This window comes from Xenopus laevis, chromosome 5S (genome assembly GCF_017654675.1).
Source record: "Xenopus laevis strain J_2021 chromosome 5S, Xenopus_laevis_v10.1, whole genome shotgun sequence".
Classification (NCBI taxonomy): domain Eukaryota; kingdom Metazoa; phylum Chordata; class Amphibia; order Anura; family Pipidae; genus Xenopus; species Xenopus laevis.
Genome location: NC_054380.1, coordinates 103,020,495 through 103,037,174, shown reverse-complemented (window position 1 = coordinate 103,037,174; position 16,680 = coordinate 103,020,495). Strand labels below are relative to the sequence as shown.

The 16,680-nt window shown below is 37.0% G+C and overlaps 1 protein-coding gene across 6 annotated transcripts in view; it reads left to right on the top strand.

Annotated features, from left to right (window-relative positions):
* rsrc1.S (arginine/serine-rich coiled-coil 1 S homeolog) overlaps positions 1-16,680 on the top strand; it is a 162,409-nt gene that overhangs the window by 15,077 nt on the left and 130,652 nt on the right.

Genomic DNA, 16,680 nt, shown 5'->3' with positions numbered 1-16,680 from the left:
TTGCAATGTTCATAACAATATATGTACCGTATATACTCGTGTATAAGCCGACCCGTGTATAAGCCAAGGTACCTAATTTACCTAAGAAAACTGGAAAAATGTATTGACTCGTGTATAAGCCTAGGGGCCCCATGTCAGATTTCAAAATGTGAATGTGTAAATGTGTAATCATGTTTTATGGCATAGAAATCTATCTAAAACGATTTAAAAGAGCCTCCCCATAATTCCATCAGCAGGAACATGACACTGCAAAAATATGCTTACCCTGAGAAGGATCAGTGTGGGCCAGGTTATAAATAGGACACAGTTCTCTAGCACAGACGCATAGTGATGCCACTGCTGATCCGACGGGGTGAAAACATCAAAATCCCTCATAAAATGGCTGGAGAAATGTTCCCCTTTACACCCAGCACCCTGCGAGCCCTGCAGAGACAGAGGGAGCAACTGGAGAGCGAAGATCGAAGGAGAGCGTTGAGCATCGAACTCTTGTCCCGCAGAGCTTTGACTTCCAGCCCAGCAGTGCGACCCCCTGTGACCCGTAGGCACCGCTTCTGTAGGGACGCCGCCATCCACAATGCTTTCCCTATTTCCTTCCCTGTCACGATCGCCGCCCGGAGCAGGTCCAGGAGCTCCGGGCGGCGCGTCCTTCCCTTCCGGCGTTCGCTCCCAAAATGGCGGTGCCCATGGCCGCCACGTGGGTAGCGGCGCCGGCCGCTACCTACGTGGCGGCCATGGGCGCCGCCATTTTGGGAGCGAACGCCGGCAGGGAAGGACGCGCCGCCCGGAGCTCCTGGACCTGCTCCGGGCGGCGATCGTGACAGTCAGTCACAGACAGTCCTGCGCTATGGGAGAGGGAGGTGTGTTGGGGCCGCGGAAGGAGCGTATCTACGGTATGACCCGCGTATAAGCCGAGGTTAAGTTTTTCAGCACATTTTGGGTGCTGAAAAACTCGGCTTATACGCGAGTATATACGGTAAATGCATACATTGGTTCCCAAAGATTCTCACTATTTCCCAGAGTCAACAGTTCTCCCCTTGGCTGTTTAGTAAAACATTACATTTGAATATGCCTGCTGTATAAAATAGGCCTTCAATGTTCACAGTATACACCCCTGTTCAACAAATAGGGTTTCCACTAAACATAGTTTTTGCTATTTGTTTTAATTAAGAAAAATCTCATTGTTATTTCTTGAGACAAAAAAATAAACTGAAACTACTACATATTTCTTATTTTCTGTTTTTTTTTTATCACTAAAAGACTTTTCTGTAAAGCAAAATTGTCACAACAAATGAGAGTACGGGGGTTGTTTACAGAGAGTTCATTATCTGTAACTCCGCTAACTAAATGGGTGTTAACATGAGAGCAAACCAATGGTCCATTACTGCTTTATAATACAAAAAGTAGAGATTTTCTTTTTAAATGTATAGTATAGGCAGAATATATTCTGAGTATATATACTATTTATCTATCTTTACTACATTGGATTAAACAATAACATTATGCTTGTATATCCAATACATACAATATATGAAGTTGCTGACGAAACACTACTGTGTGGTTAACATTCTCACAGCCATAAACGGCAGATTTTTCTCAGAGCATCTCACATGTGAGAAATATCTTGTAATATATAACCAACCATAGGTTTGGTTGTGGTTTTAATTCCCGAATTTCTGCTCAAAGGCTACATCTTGCATAAGACATTGCATTAGGATCAGCATAATACTCGGTGGGTAACACTGCGTCCTCGCAGCACTGGGCTGGTAAGTTTGTATGTTCCTCCCACACTCAAAATATACAGGCAGACTCCTGATAAAACTGGCTATAATCGGTACCTTAGACTGTAAGGTCCACTGGGACAGAGTCTGATATGAAAGATTTATAATATCTGTAAAGTGTTGTGAAAATGTTTTGGTCCTGTATCAATACCAGGAAATAGAAAATAGTCAGTGCGGGAAAAACAGCAGCTCTGGTGGCATTCTAGAATAACTTGGGCAGAACTGGTAACCCATCAATGAGATGGGCTACATGGTTTCTATGGTCATTAAACAATGTATGATTGCTCATGCACTAAGGATGGCTACCATATCATCCTGGAGCAGAAAGGCTTCATTATATATGTATACATTATGGGGCAGATTTATCAAGGATCTAATTGAAAAATTCGAATTTCGAGTTTATTTCAGTATAATTCGACTAGGGAATAGTGTTCTTTTGAGTTTAAAAAAAAAAATCGAAAATTGAAATTTATCATGTACTGTCCCTTTAAGAATTCGATTATTCGCTATCTAAAACCTGCCGAATTGGGACCTCCTACAATCAATTTGGAGTTGTTTGGTGGACATTTGGAAAAAATAAAAACATATTTTGTATAAAAATTTGAATCAATTTGAATTTGATTCGAGTTTGCAGGTCAATCCTATTTACCCAAATATTAAACATTTTAATTTTTTGATAAACTTCAATTGGTTGTTTTTTTTTTTGTTCTTCAAATTTTGAGTTTTTGGGAGTTTATGGAAGTTTTTTGAATCCTTTGATAAATCTGCCCCTTAGGGTATGAATAAATCCTTGAGAATAAAACATTAAGTACCTGTATAGTTTAGTAGGCTGGTGGTTTACTGAACAACAGTGAAATAACTGCATAATCTGTTGCTTTACAGTAACACGCAAAAAAGGGGCTAATTTTTCTAGAGTGCAGCAACAATTGAGGAATAGAGTTAACACATCTTAAGTAACTGGATCACAGACTAAGGACCACAGCTACAGTGCCACTAGAGAGATACTAAAGGTAACATGACAATGCAGGAACAAAATCCCTGCTTTTAGCATACTGTAAAAAAAGGGACACAATCACACAGGAAAAAAATAACCTAAAGGAACATTTGACAAAGCAATTATAGATTTAGAAATAACACCTGGTTGGACTTTAAAATAATGGCACATTAATCTATGAAAAATTATATTTTTCATTAAAACATAGCTAACATTGTGCCATAAGTCATAAAAATGTATTATCAGAAGTTTTTATTTCATGAAAGAGTTTGAATGAGTTGGTTTCCTTCAACACCATATTAGGCAATAAAGTCTAAAATATTATATGGCATCACCTGACAAGATTTTCAGGAGATTTTGGGCTCACATTTTCAGATTTCTTAATTACAGTGTGCCCAAATCGTGTTCTGTGCCATTACCCTTAAAGGAGAAGGAAAGCTACCTAAGCAGTTTATTGCCAATAGATTACCCACAATAGTGCAAGCTACAACAGTATATTTATTCTGCAGAATGCTTTACCATACCTGAGTAAACAGCTCTAGAAGCTCTCTGTTTGTTTAGGATAGCAGCTGCCATATTATCTTGGTGTGACATCACTTCCTGCTGAGTCTCTCCCTGCTCACTCATAGCTCTGGGCTCAGATTACAGCAGAGAGAGGAGGAGGGAGGGGGCAAAGGGAGGGGGAGAGGAAGAGAGGAGGAAACTGAGCATGCTCAAGCCCTAGCCCTCAAGTTTTATGCTGAAAGCAGGAAGTCTGATACAGAAACCCACGTGTACACAACAGATGGAAAGAAATGCTGTGTTTCTTTTGACAGAGGACTCAGAGCAGCACTACTTTGAGGGTTTACTGGTGTATTTATATAGACCTTTCTGATATGGCTTATTTAATTTTAGCTTTTCTTTCTCCTTTAATGGGCAGCAGTGCTATCAGGTAGGGATATAATAAGAATAAGTACATCAATATGTCCCTTAATAAAACAAATGCCATACATTACAATCAGTTTACTGAGATGGATTTTGAAGGCAGTATAACATGAATACACTGCTTGAGGAGCGTAAAGTAGTAAAATACAAATGAGAACATGCAAAAGTTGAATGATTTATTTCATGCACAGGGTAAGAAGCAGGCTCAGCCTTTTAATGTCCCGTTTACATATTTTTTATAGTAATCTGACTATTATTATAATTTATAGTGGTCTGAAAGGATTTGAAATGGTTTTAAAAAGGAGATACATACAGCCGACAGCACATGGGAAACAGTCAGAATTACTTCTACTACCCACTAGATCTATATCTTTAAAATTAATCTAAAAAAAAAAAAGGAGACGCAGTATGGCCAAATTAGAACTTTGGGGAAAAAAAGACAGCATAGCCTAGGTAAAGCCCCAAAGAACAAACAAAATCCCTGAAGTGGTTACCACCCTGAACTAAGGCAGAGGATAAATCTACCATGTTCCTTTAGTCAGAATAAGTACTTCAGAATTAAAATGGTATATTTAATTGGTTTGACTGCCTAACCTAGAGTAAGTTAGGTCAACGTTATCACCAGCTTGTTAAAAAGAATACTTGTACCTTGCTACCACCAAAGATTAAAATCTTTAAAATGAAACTTTAAAAATAATAGCTTGTTGTACCTTTATTATTACAAATTTGTGCGGTCAGCAATTTTTAGCCTCGTATTTACACATGAAAGGAATGATTAGAACCACATTTTTCATAATAAAAAGGTAACGCTGAACTTTGTTTTATTAAAATACAATTTGCTTCACTGCTGTTTTCTTAAGCTATATGAATGGCTTATATACCTTAACAACACGCCACAGATGGCTTTGATTAGGTTTAACAGGACAATGTACCCATTGAACAACTTTCACAGACTCTTTCCTAATGGGATATCATAATAAATCTGATATGGCGATATAAAAATAACTATAGACCAATCATAATGTTTTGCTGATAAATTACTTGAAGTAGACATTTAAGTCATGCAAGCAAATAGTGAATGGACTTTAATGCAGTAGGTCTCTACAGAAAGAGTAAGTTAAGAGTCAAAATATATAGCTTTTTTTGGCCATGATGTATCCGTTTATTCTAATGGCTGTCAACATTAAACATACAGATGCCACTAACTTGTAAACTCTGGTTAATGTCTGAACTTCATTTTGCTTCATCTTTTAATGCTCAATGACCAATTCCTTTGAGATGCCCTTAAAAGCCCTAAATGTCCTTCAGAAGAAACATTCACTCACCAATCAATCAGAAGCAAATTATATGAATGTGTTGAAAAATACAGCACTGTTTAAGTTGGTACATAAATGAATAAACGTGTATGTGCCAAAGCATATGCTACAACTGGATAACTGCTAAATGGTTTTACTGGATAAATATTCGGTATAATGTGACATTGATACCCAGATCAGGAGGGCCAGCAGTGAAAGAAGACCACGTCACACAGAAACCCAAACATACTGACAGACACAATTATGTTACTAATTCCTAAAGAATACAGTCAAGATTCATCAAAAAGAGAAACTCTGCTCAGACTACTTGGTTTTGACCTCTGCGTAAATCCATTACCGACCCTGGCCCACTACTATTGATTAACTCTGCCAGCCAAGGCCAGGGTTATAGAGGAAACTGTTTTCCCATATATAATATTGCCCAAAGGATAGTTAAATGAACCTTAAAATGACTACAAACAGCTCAATGACTACACAGAGTCCTTCCAATTAGAAATAATTAGGGATTCATTTTGGTGGTAAGTCTTTTTAAGTACAAACATAATGATGCAATGATGCTTATTAGCGATCTTATACGAGCTATGCTCAAACAGCCTTAAATAATTATGCAACTATTACAAAGCCTCTCCGCATCTCTGGACTTCAGCTCATTGTATTTAAAAATCCACTTCATTACCTCCAGTAATTAATCCTCCATTAATTGCAGGAAAAGCCCAGTTTACTGTGCTTCGTCTCTAATTATCATCTTATAAATAGTTATCGTTCTAATTAATGTGTTCATTAAGCAGGATATCTTTCTCAAAGCCATGCTAAGAGCAAAAGCCTAACTCGCCATAAGGTGAGGCCATTTTGGATGTATTTGCTTTTATTTTATTATATTAAACCTCCTAATTGGCATTTAAAATCTAATTTGGAGGAACTTCAAGAAGAGTATATAAGGAAAATAGAAAACCTTTTTTCTCCTTGTATTACAAAGCAAATACATTTAGAAGAAAACTTTTACTGGTGAATACATTTCCTTGCACTTCTTGTATAAATTAGCTGAACTATTAGAGCAGAGGGAATTTGTAGTGTGTAAATAACTGGAAAGTTACACATTGGTTAAAATAATCAGCATTGAAGATGACTATAGGGACAGCTCAAGTGTGGATTTTTTTATTTTTAAGAAAAAGTTTGTTTTCTGTTAATCATAACATTTATATAAAGTATTAGTCCAAATGATTTTTATTATATTCAGCATAAGCCTTAGTCACAATTGGTCAGAAGGAACAAAAAACAAAGTTTCTATAATGGGTTTGGGATTCTGTAACCTCTACAAGCTATGCACCAAAGACTTTTTTTGTAATTCAAAAGATATGCTCAGTAGCTTAAAGGGCAATAAATAAACAAACATACATACATACATATACATACAAGAACTTAAAATATTTTGCTGAACCATAATATGCAATACAAAGTCTGTTGAAGAACTGCTGCCAGATATAAATCATAGTACATGTCAGTAACTATAGGAAAACATTTCAGTGTTGCTGCCCCTTTAATTAAAGGAACAATCATATTAAAAATTTGTGTTTTGTAAAATGTATAATGAAGCAATAGAATTCTTAATGAATCAGATGCAATTTGAGTGTAGGACTGGCCAGATATGGAGTGACTTTGATGTAGTTGGCCAGCTTAAATATATTGCAATATATGGACAAAGGGTAAGGCATTTTTTAGTTGCTGTATGCAAAAAAATGTCTCAATGTCTTAAATATATTGATAATGGGTCGAGTGCAGAGGACCTCTTGTATTTGTCTATATGTATTTCGTGGTCACAGCCTGCTTGTTTATATACAATATAGTAGAGTTGCTGAAGCAAGCAAACCAGTTTTACCAGTGCAGGCCAACGGTGCATATAATTAATGTTATAGACTTTCATTTGTTGGTGTTACTGTTCCTTTAAAGGGAAGACTGCTAACATATTAAAGTCTGTGCAACAAGACACAACTCTTCGGCATAAAGTATCTACTGAGAATGTTGCTCATTAACTAACTGGCTTAGTTGCTCACTAATTCAATCGGCTTGGATATAGCAGGCCTTGTAATTTGCATGGCAAAATGGATTTTACATTTTCTCATTGGTGGCAAGTACTTGTGTACAGTTGATCTCCGAGTCTCTACCTGTAGACCATCAAATAAAATGCTGTCTAGGATTTTTGTCACCTGGGTATTTCTTTCTTGAGGGGGGCTTTCAGGGGAATTATTGTGGGTGCAGCAACTACTTAATACTGACAAGTTCCTATGATTTTTATAGGAACGTGTCAATATCGCTTTAAGATATATTTTCTTACTGGAAGCCAAACCAGCCTATTGGGTTCATTTAATGTTTAAATGAATTTCTAGTAGACTTAAGGTATGAAGATCCAAACTATGGAAATATCCGTTATCCAGAAAACCCTAGGTTCTGATCATACTGGATAACAGGTGTCATACCCACACACAGTTGATATACACTACTTTCTTTTCTCCACTTTCTTCACTCCAACACATTTATGCTAAAATGACTGCAGGGGACTTGAATATAAAAAGTGTTGTCTCTAATTTTCAGTTAATACTGACATGGTTCTATCTATATTCACAGGAACATATGAGCATCACTTTAATTTTAGTAAGTCAACTGCACAGACCCAGAGCATATTTATGGCGGGAATCCTATTCATATTTGCCAACATGGTGTATATGCACTTGTATTTCTGTGATTTTTAATGCAATTTTTTTCAGTTTATATCTTCACTCAGTCAGTAGTACCATGTTCCACACTTTTGGAGGTGCATGTGTGTGTAAACATTATAAAACATTCACACAAATTCCAGTTCGAACTACGTAACAGAGTATAAAAACTGAAGGTTTGAAAACGTGACCACTGATAGTATAAGTCCAAGCATACATGTTTTTTCTTTTTAGAAAAACAAAAGTAAACTATATTGTGATATTATATTCATACACATCATTGCATTATGCCATGCATTCATTTCATTTGTCTTTTTGCAAAGTTTCCACTTGAATATTTTTTTTTCCCTGTTGGCGATGCTTTGCTAGAATTTTTTCAAAAACATAAAATATCATCATCGCCACCTTTTGAAGCAACAAGGTGCCCTATCCTCAAGGCTTGTTCTGAGAGAATTTATTTTTTTAGTAATGTCTCCTGTCTGCAATACCAAGCCTTGACAAACTGAAAAGAGCAGAGAAAAGTAATCGGCAACAATGTAGGCTGTGAAGATTTTTTTTTTTTTAAACATACTGTAATTTAAAATCTAAGGTTAGGTTAAGACCAAATGCAGACTTTTTAATCAGTAGAATGTGGCCAACGGTTATGATTTTAAACAAGGTGTAAGTAGAAATGTTTAGTGCGTAGATAGACAACTAATATGATAAATAAATCGTTCCACTGAGTTCTATGTTTTTATTCACACCTTTATATTAGAAGTCCTAACAGGTGTTAATATATATCTGTTGTAAATACTTTGTCCCCTTTTCTACCACATTTTAAGAAAATATATTTTTCTGTTTTAAAACCATCCTAAATACTACTTAGGCCGGGTGAAGACTAGTGATATGCGGGCCGACCCCAGGCCCGCGGGTTTACCCGCAGGTCGGGCGGGTTCGGGCCGACCCCTAGACAAAATGTGCGGGGCGGGTCGAGCGACCTAGTACTGCCGGCTTCCGGCGTCGGAATTTATAGACTTCCACCGGCCTCCCCACCCCTTTTGTGACGTCACTGCGGGACGGGCGCAGGTCTATAAATAAAGGGGAGCAGCGGGCCCGGGTGCGGGTAGGGAGCGGGCGGGTTAGGGTCGGGTGCGGGTCTAGAATTTCTTGACCCGCACATCACTAGTGAAGACGCACGGAGCTACTAGTAGCAGCTACTTGCACGTCCAGATCCCTTGTGTCGACTCTGCTGTGAACACACTAGGCGGATTTCAGTGAAGTGCTGGAGCCAACACAAGCCTTTCCTGGTGGCTGATTTTGGTCCCGTCTGGGCCTAGCCTTATGTTAAGTCAGCAAAGAGAGTATGATCTCTCAAGTATATAAACATCTTTTCCATAGCTTATGTCAGGCCAGGCATGTACTGTATTCCCTTTTTAAATATGGGAATTAAATCGTCTTTCCTACAGATAATATACATCACACTAGACAAAAGTGGCTTTCAAAATTTATCTTATTAAAATTTAATACAATTATTTATTTTAAAAAAAGAATAAAATGTATCCCAAATTTTTGAACAATTGGGAGAATGTTATATACGCAGTGCGAATAATTTTTCCACCTTACAATTCATTTTTCCTTGATTTATTTATTCTATGTTTTGCAAGCACAAAGGGAATCAACCTCTAGTGAAAAAAAGATTTTGGGTTTTGTGACATGCACCATCATACAGTGTATGCGATTAATGGTCGTATTGAAAAAGCAATTTTTTCCAAAAAGCAGTAGGGAAGCACCGAATCCACTATTTTGGATTCTGCCGAACCCCTGAATCCTTTGCAAACGATTCGGCAGAATACTGAATCCGAATCCTAATTTACATATGCAAATTAGGGGTGTGAAGGGGAAAACATTTTTTAGAATTTACTGTATAAAAATCTGACTAATAAACTATTATATTGTGAAATGCCTTTTTTCATTCCTATTTTTGTGAAATGTTATTCCACTCGGCCATTATTGTTGTATATACTGAGACTTAAGATCTTGATTTTGTAAATTTTAGAGCATTTCCTAGCTCTCTCAATAGTAGTTGCTCACAAGCTTTTCTTTTCGGCAGGTATGTTGGTGTTGTCCATTACTGGATGTAAACATTATTACCTGACAACCAAAATGACCCTATTAATGATAAATACACTGAAATAATATGGACAGTGGAATGATTAAAATTTTAAAGATGTGTACCCTCTTACCACCTTATTTAAATGGGCAGAAAAAGTCATTATTTAAGAGCATAAAGTTGCTTGGGTGATGTATATACTTGTCTAAGTGAGCTAAAATACATATTTTGCTTTTCTTGTGCAGATGTTTGGTCATAGAATGCAAGTTGCTAACCTTTAAGAGAATGTTACCACTAGAAATTGAATCTGTGACTGCCTTGTAGTCTGGAGAGATCTGAGTGTGCAATTGTCTCAGACCCAGTTCAGAACAAAGCCGGGACATGATGCAACAAACCCACTATGGTTTCAAAGAACAGTTCTAAATATTCCAAAACAACTATTTTTTAACAGATATCTCGCATCATCTTATTTTAACAATTGGAATTAGATTTCCTTCAAAATGATTTATTACTCTGTGAAATTTGAGCATATATGTTGTTATCAACCCCTTTTGCATTAGTGATGCGTTTCGAAAAAGCATATGGAAGCGACTTTGACATCAATATCAATCTCTTTCTGAATAGAAACAGAAGATTGCAGTTTCATATATCCAAATGAACGATAAAAGATAAAAGACTTTAAATTATGACTTTGGTGGCTAAAAGCTCCACAAATGCATAGTTGATAATACCATGGATGCAGATGAGGCAGCCAGTGCCTCGTTTACAGATTTTTCCACAAAATGTGCTGTTGGCATACTAATTAAGCTAATAAGCTAATATTATTTTAAAATCTATTTGTAAGTATACAGAGAAATTGTTTGGAAGTTGGATCTTATTAAAGAATATTATTAAAGAAAATATTATTTTAATGATGACCAGTGATCTACACCCAACCTGTGCAAAGCCAGAATGAGTAAGAGTAATCGCATACAGAGAAATGGTTTGGAAGTTTTATCTTCTTAAATATTATTTTAATAATGAACAGTGGTCTACACCCAGAATGGCAGTCTCCGTAAAAATGTAATGGGCCAAGGTTGGATGATCAGACAGATCATTTTCCAGGTAGCAAATATTTCTCAATGACATTGTATTATTATTTTGTATTTCTTCTGCTTTTATTATAGAGGTTCCTAAACCATTGGACGTGTGAGGACCTTGTTTAAATGCTAGGGGAATGCTTATTTGCATTCTATGATATCCCTTGAATTATATCTGAATATGATGTTCATGAATGTATACATTGTATACCTTGGTATGAGCAAAGATTATCTTTACCAGTATAATAGTCTCAAAATAGTCATGAACACTGGTAGGTGATTGTAAGAAAATTACCTGGGTCGCGGCGGCGTGGACGGCCGCCACGCCTCCGCGCTCCTTCTCCGTCGGCTTCCGGGTCCTAGTGCGCGCGCGGCGCGCATGCGCATTATTTAAAGGCGCAGGCGCGCTGGCGTAATGACGTCAGCGCGCAATGGCGCGAATTTCAAACTGTATTTAAGCCCATTCATTGGTACTGCTGGTTGCCCGTGATAGGATTTATCCTGTGGTTTTGCCTGAAGCCTTGTGCTGTTTGTCCGTGTTTATTCTGCTAGTTATCCGGTTTTTGACCCCTGCCTGTTTCCTGACGACGCTCCCATCTGAATCTTGACCTGTGCCTGTTACCCGACTACTCTATTGCCTGAACCCCTTCTGCTTGATACTCGGTTTTGACCCTTGCCTGCCTGACGATCCTTGCTATCTGCCTGCCTCGACCCAGCCTGTCTGACTATCCTCTCTGCCTCATCCTTGCCTGTAACCGTGATCCTCGGCCCCATTGCCTGCCAGAACTCTAGCCTTGCCCACTCATAAGTCCAGGTGGCACCCCAGTAGGCGGAGGGCCTTCCCGAAGCCCAAAAGTGGTCACACATACTGGTGAAGAGAGCTCTGACCACGGTGCTTGGCTCTAGTTCTGGTATTGGGTGCCGGCCGTGACAGTGATAATTTGAAGTAAAATTCTTAGGTCTCAAAGTAAAGACTTACCAGTTTGGAGAAGGGGTCCAGGTGCACTGCCATGAACCTTCAGCTGAGGGAGCAGATAACCGAGTAGAAAAAATGAGCAGGCACTTCCAAAGACCAATCTTCAAGACAGACTTGTCAGTTAAAAAGTATTTTTATTCCAGTGCACTAGGATACAGCCTTACACGTTTCTAGGCCTAGGATTAAGTATCCTAATGATACGAAACGTGTAAGGCTGTATCCTAGTGCACTGAAATAAAAATACTTTTTTAAACTGACAAGTCTGTCTGGAAGATTGGTTTTTGGAAGTGCCTGCTCATTTTTTTCTTTTGCTCCCCATTAGTTGGATAACTGGAACATTGTTGTATCCTCACATCTCATTAGACTTGTTTTAATATGTAGCCTGAAGGGCAATTTTGGAGCAGCATACTGTATCTTGGAGCCTGTTTCAATACTTGCAATCATTCAAGTATCTGATATATACTGTATATGTGGTGTGTTGGGTACCTGCAGTATTGGGTAGTAAAGAGAGGCTGTTGTGTTACTTGAAAGTCTGTTTTCTGTTCTATTATTGTAAAAGTAGAGTCGCCAATTCAGGTGTTTAGTCAGGTTTTTAGTGAAGCCATGTGGGAAGGGGAGGTCTGATTTGTTAAAAATGAAGCTTGTGTTTGTGACCAAGTAGAAATGGGGGTGCCAATTCGGTAAATCAGCCCAGTGCAAGGCCTCTTAATTATATCAGATGCAAGGATTATCAGGGTGGCTGTATAATACACAGCTTCAAATTTTGTTGTTGAACCTGAACCTGATGCCTATAGTTTTAAAACCCAGTTTATAACACTAGGGCTTATAGAATGATGGAAAATAAGACACATTTCATACAGGTTGGTTAGTGGTGTTTCCTGTTGTTTAATGACATTATAATGAGTTTCATAGTTCATTTATAATCTTAGCATGAATTTTAAAAAAAGTACCGTGATGCATTTGTACACCTCTCCGTTCACTTTCCTGAGCCGGACCGTAGCTTGTGTTAGGAAGAGTTTAAAAGAGTTTGTTATCTGTTCTTTTGTTAAGAGGAAGTTATATTATCCACACAAACACACAATAGGATGTGACAGAAAAGATTACAAGCTACTTGTTCTTTACCCCATAGTACTAAGGTTACAGGTGTAAGTCAGTGCATTTATTTGGATTTCTTTTATAGTTGATTCCCTAATGGTTTGGTCATCATTTAAATAGTCCCGGTGAGCTTTAGTATATAACTAGTATTTTGCCCAGTAGACTATTAAGCCAGTTAATGGGATGTTTGAGATTATTGTGAATGTATTCATTTTATTATGGCATAAATAGTTTTTATATGTTTGTTCAATAATATAATTTTTATTCCAAAGTTTCATAAATTTGGGAAAATGTTTAATGGCCTTGACCTCACTTCCTTTATAACAATGAAAATTAATAGTTTCACGTTTTACGAGGCTGATGGTCCAGATGTAGTGTACATTTAATTAAGTGTAGTTTCCCTTGGTTATGGGTATGTGTATCTGTTTTGTGTCGCAAATTCTTTCTAGTTTTACAGTTTCCCACATGTTTTCCTTCATCATTTATGATTTTTTTCAAAGAGCAGCTATGAGGATTTAAATCACTTTAGCATGCAGCAAAACAGTACCCATTCAAACAATAAACGCCATTTTAAAAAGCCTTTAGATCTTCTGTCACTTCATAAATAAAAATGTATAAAACATTATGCAGTTGTAGTGCCCACCTGCTAATTAAATGCAGATTTTCTCAAACTTATTTTAAAATCTGCTTTTTCTGTTTCAACGCTGTCTGTGCAGAGCCTACATATGGCCCTTGTGAAATTAATTATGCTTATGGAGCAGCTGTTAAATTTAGTGCAACTAATTCTATCCAATATTTTACATTTTAATTGATTACCTGTTAAGAAATTAACAAATTAACACGTATTGTGCAGTAAGTAAATGAGCTTTATAGAGATGTTCATTTTTTTTTTTTTTTACTCTCTCTTTTTTTTTTTTCTTTTCTCGCTCATATATATTTTTTACAACCTGCCAAGGTGTTGGTTGAATGAAAACACTGCTTTGGGCTTGTCACACAGAAAAGGTATTGTAGAACCTTCATTATTTGGTGGGAGGCTTGCAGAAAGTAAGTGAGCCAAGCATCTGTGTGTTCTGTAAGTCGGACATGAAAAGCAGACTGGAACGTAATAGCTTTTTCACAGAATTTTTGCAACATATGGGCCTATCTGGATCTGAGAAGCCTTTGATGGTCTTTCAAGTTAACTAAGTGACTTAACCTTTGCCATGGTGGTAGGTCTTATTTTATGGCAGTCCACTTTTCAATGAATTCTATATTAAATAAATTATACTCTGTTCATTATAGTTTTTTTATGCTAATAGAGTGAACCCAAGATTTATTGGCTTGCACTAAAATGTGTTAACTACAAAAATTTGTTTTCTGTATTTAGGGAGGTAAAAAAAATCTTATTGTCTATATCTTTTCAAAAATCTGATTCTTTAAATGACAGGTAAAAGAAAAATGGTCAAGGGTACCTAACTTACAACACGGGGAGGCACATTTATCAAGGGTCGAATTTCGAATTCATGTGAGGTTTTTTTAAACTCCCCAAAACTCCCATAAATTTGAAATTTATTTAGATTGAATTTTTTTAAAGTCGGACGAATTGAATCGACCCGGAAAATCGAATCACGTTCAATTCAAATTTAAAATACTTGATTCAGGTTTTCTCTCCAAAAAATCTTGAATGTCAGGAAGGCTGCAAACATCAGAAAATTGATCCCTGGTACCTCTCCCATTGACTTATACAGTAATTCGGCAGGTTTTAGGTGGTGAATAGTCGAATTTGAGTTCTTAAAGGGCCAGAGTATGATAAATCTCAAAATTCGAATTAAAACTTAAATCGAGTTTGGATAATTCACAATTCAATTTGAGAGTTTTGACCAAAAAAAAAAAAAAAAAATCTGAAAATTCTATTTTGAATTTTCACTTTGACCCTTAATAAATCTGCCACGAAAAGGCAAAGAAATCGCTAGACGCATTGAAGTCAATATGCACTAAACCCCCATCAATTTTTCTAACCACACAAAATTTTTTTGATTATCTTTAAAGTCTATGGGTGATTTTTTTTTCTCAGCAAAACAAGCCAAAATATTTTGCTCATCCCTAAAATGTATATTTCACCCATATATAGACTATTAAAGTGATAGCTTTATAAAATGAGTACTTCCCAACACACCTGTTTGAAAAAACCTTTTAATGGAAGAAATAATAAGTTTGTAATAATTAATATACAGGTATGGGACCTGTTATCCAGAATGCTCTGGTATTTTCCAGATCTTTCCATAATTTGGATTTTTATACCTTAAGTCCACTAGAAAATCATGAAAACATTAAATAAACCCAATAGGCTGCTTCAACTTCCAATAAGTATTAATTATATCTTAGTTAGGATTAAGTACAAGCTACTGTTTTATTATTACAAAGAAAAAGCAAATCACTTTTACAATTTTGGATTATTTGATTATAATGGAGTCTATGGTAGGAGACCTTTCCATAATTCAGTGCTTTCTGAATAACGGGTTTCCGGATATCGGATCCCATACCTCTAATAAATTCAAGTTTGTGCCTACCAATCCTGTGGAGTTGAGTTAGACCTGTTATTCCAACCTACTGTAATTACTAGAGAAGGTTAGGGCAGATTAGTCAGTGGTACAGATGTTTTATACCCATGTCTCTGTATTCCAGTATGTAAACAATTTAACCCACATGTTTTTTCAAATTTGTTAAGGCATTATCTATTATTATGAGTGTGTGTGTGTTTGGGGGGGGGGGGGTGATTGCCTTCCTGACATGAAAGAAGAGCAGCTTGTTAACATTGTTATAGATTGTTAGTATATAGTGGTGTTCAGTAGCTATCAGAATTTTAAGTAATTGTGGAGAATGTTATTTCATTCCTATTACATAGTAGATAAAAAAAGACACATCCATCAAGTTTAAACAATTTTGGCCTGGCTTCTGGCAGATCTCTAGGAACTTGAAAAACTTTTAATTTGGGAATAAATTAACTATTGATTACAAAATTATATTCATGCCAGCAGGGTTGCTGTCGTAACTAATGGGACCAGTACGACAAAATTTTTGGGCCCCCTGCACTCCGAGTCCTCCCACTACCACAGACCCTGCCCCTGCTCTACACACCACAATAAGAAAGCCACACAAACATGGGCACTAAAACATGAACTTTAAAAGTGCAACAATTCCGGGCACCCCTTTAAGCTTAAATTCTGCTGGGCTTGGGATGACTGTGCCCCCCTGATTGTGGTCCTGCATACCAGCCCCGGTATCAATACTGTGCTTGTTAAAATTAACACCAGTAGCCTTTTTAATATTCTCTTGCCAAAATTGCATCAACCCTTTCTTGAATCTGTCAATCTATTACCGGTATGGGATCTATTATCCAGAATGTCTATTGGAGATGGTCTTCCCATAATCCTGAGCTTTCTGTCCAGATAATGGATCCCATACCTGTACTTAAGTGAAAGAATATAATAATATTCAAGTTGCTGCTGTAACTGGAAGGATATGCTGTTGGGCCAGGAACTAGAAATGTTATTGAATGTAGCTAAAGCCATATTAATTGTCTTTTCAACAGTTTGAGTAACCCCTACTCGGCCACCCCCATATTCATAATAGAAGCAGCACATGATGTGACTCTTCAAGTGCTTGTCATGCAAATCTTGTTTAAAAACTTGTTGATTTTGTGTTTCCATGTCTATTGTTGTTTTGTGATCTGAATCTG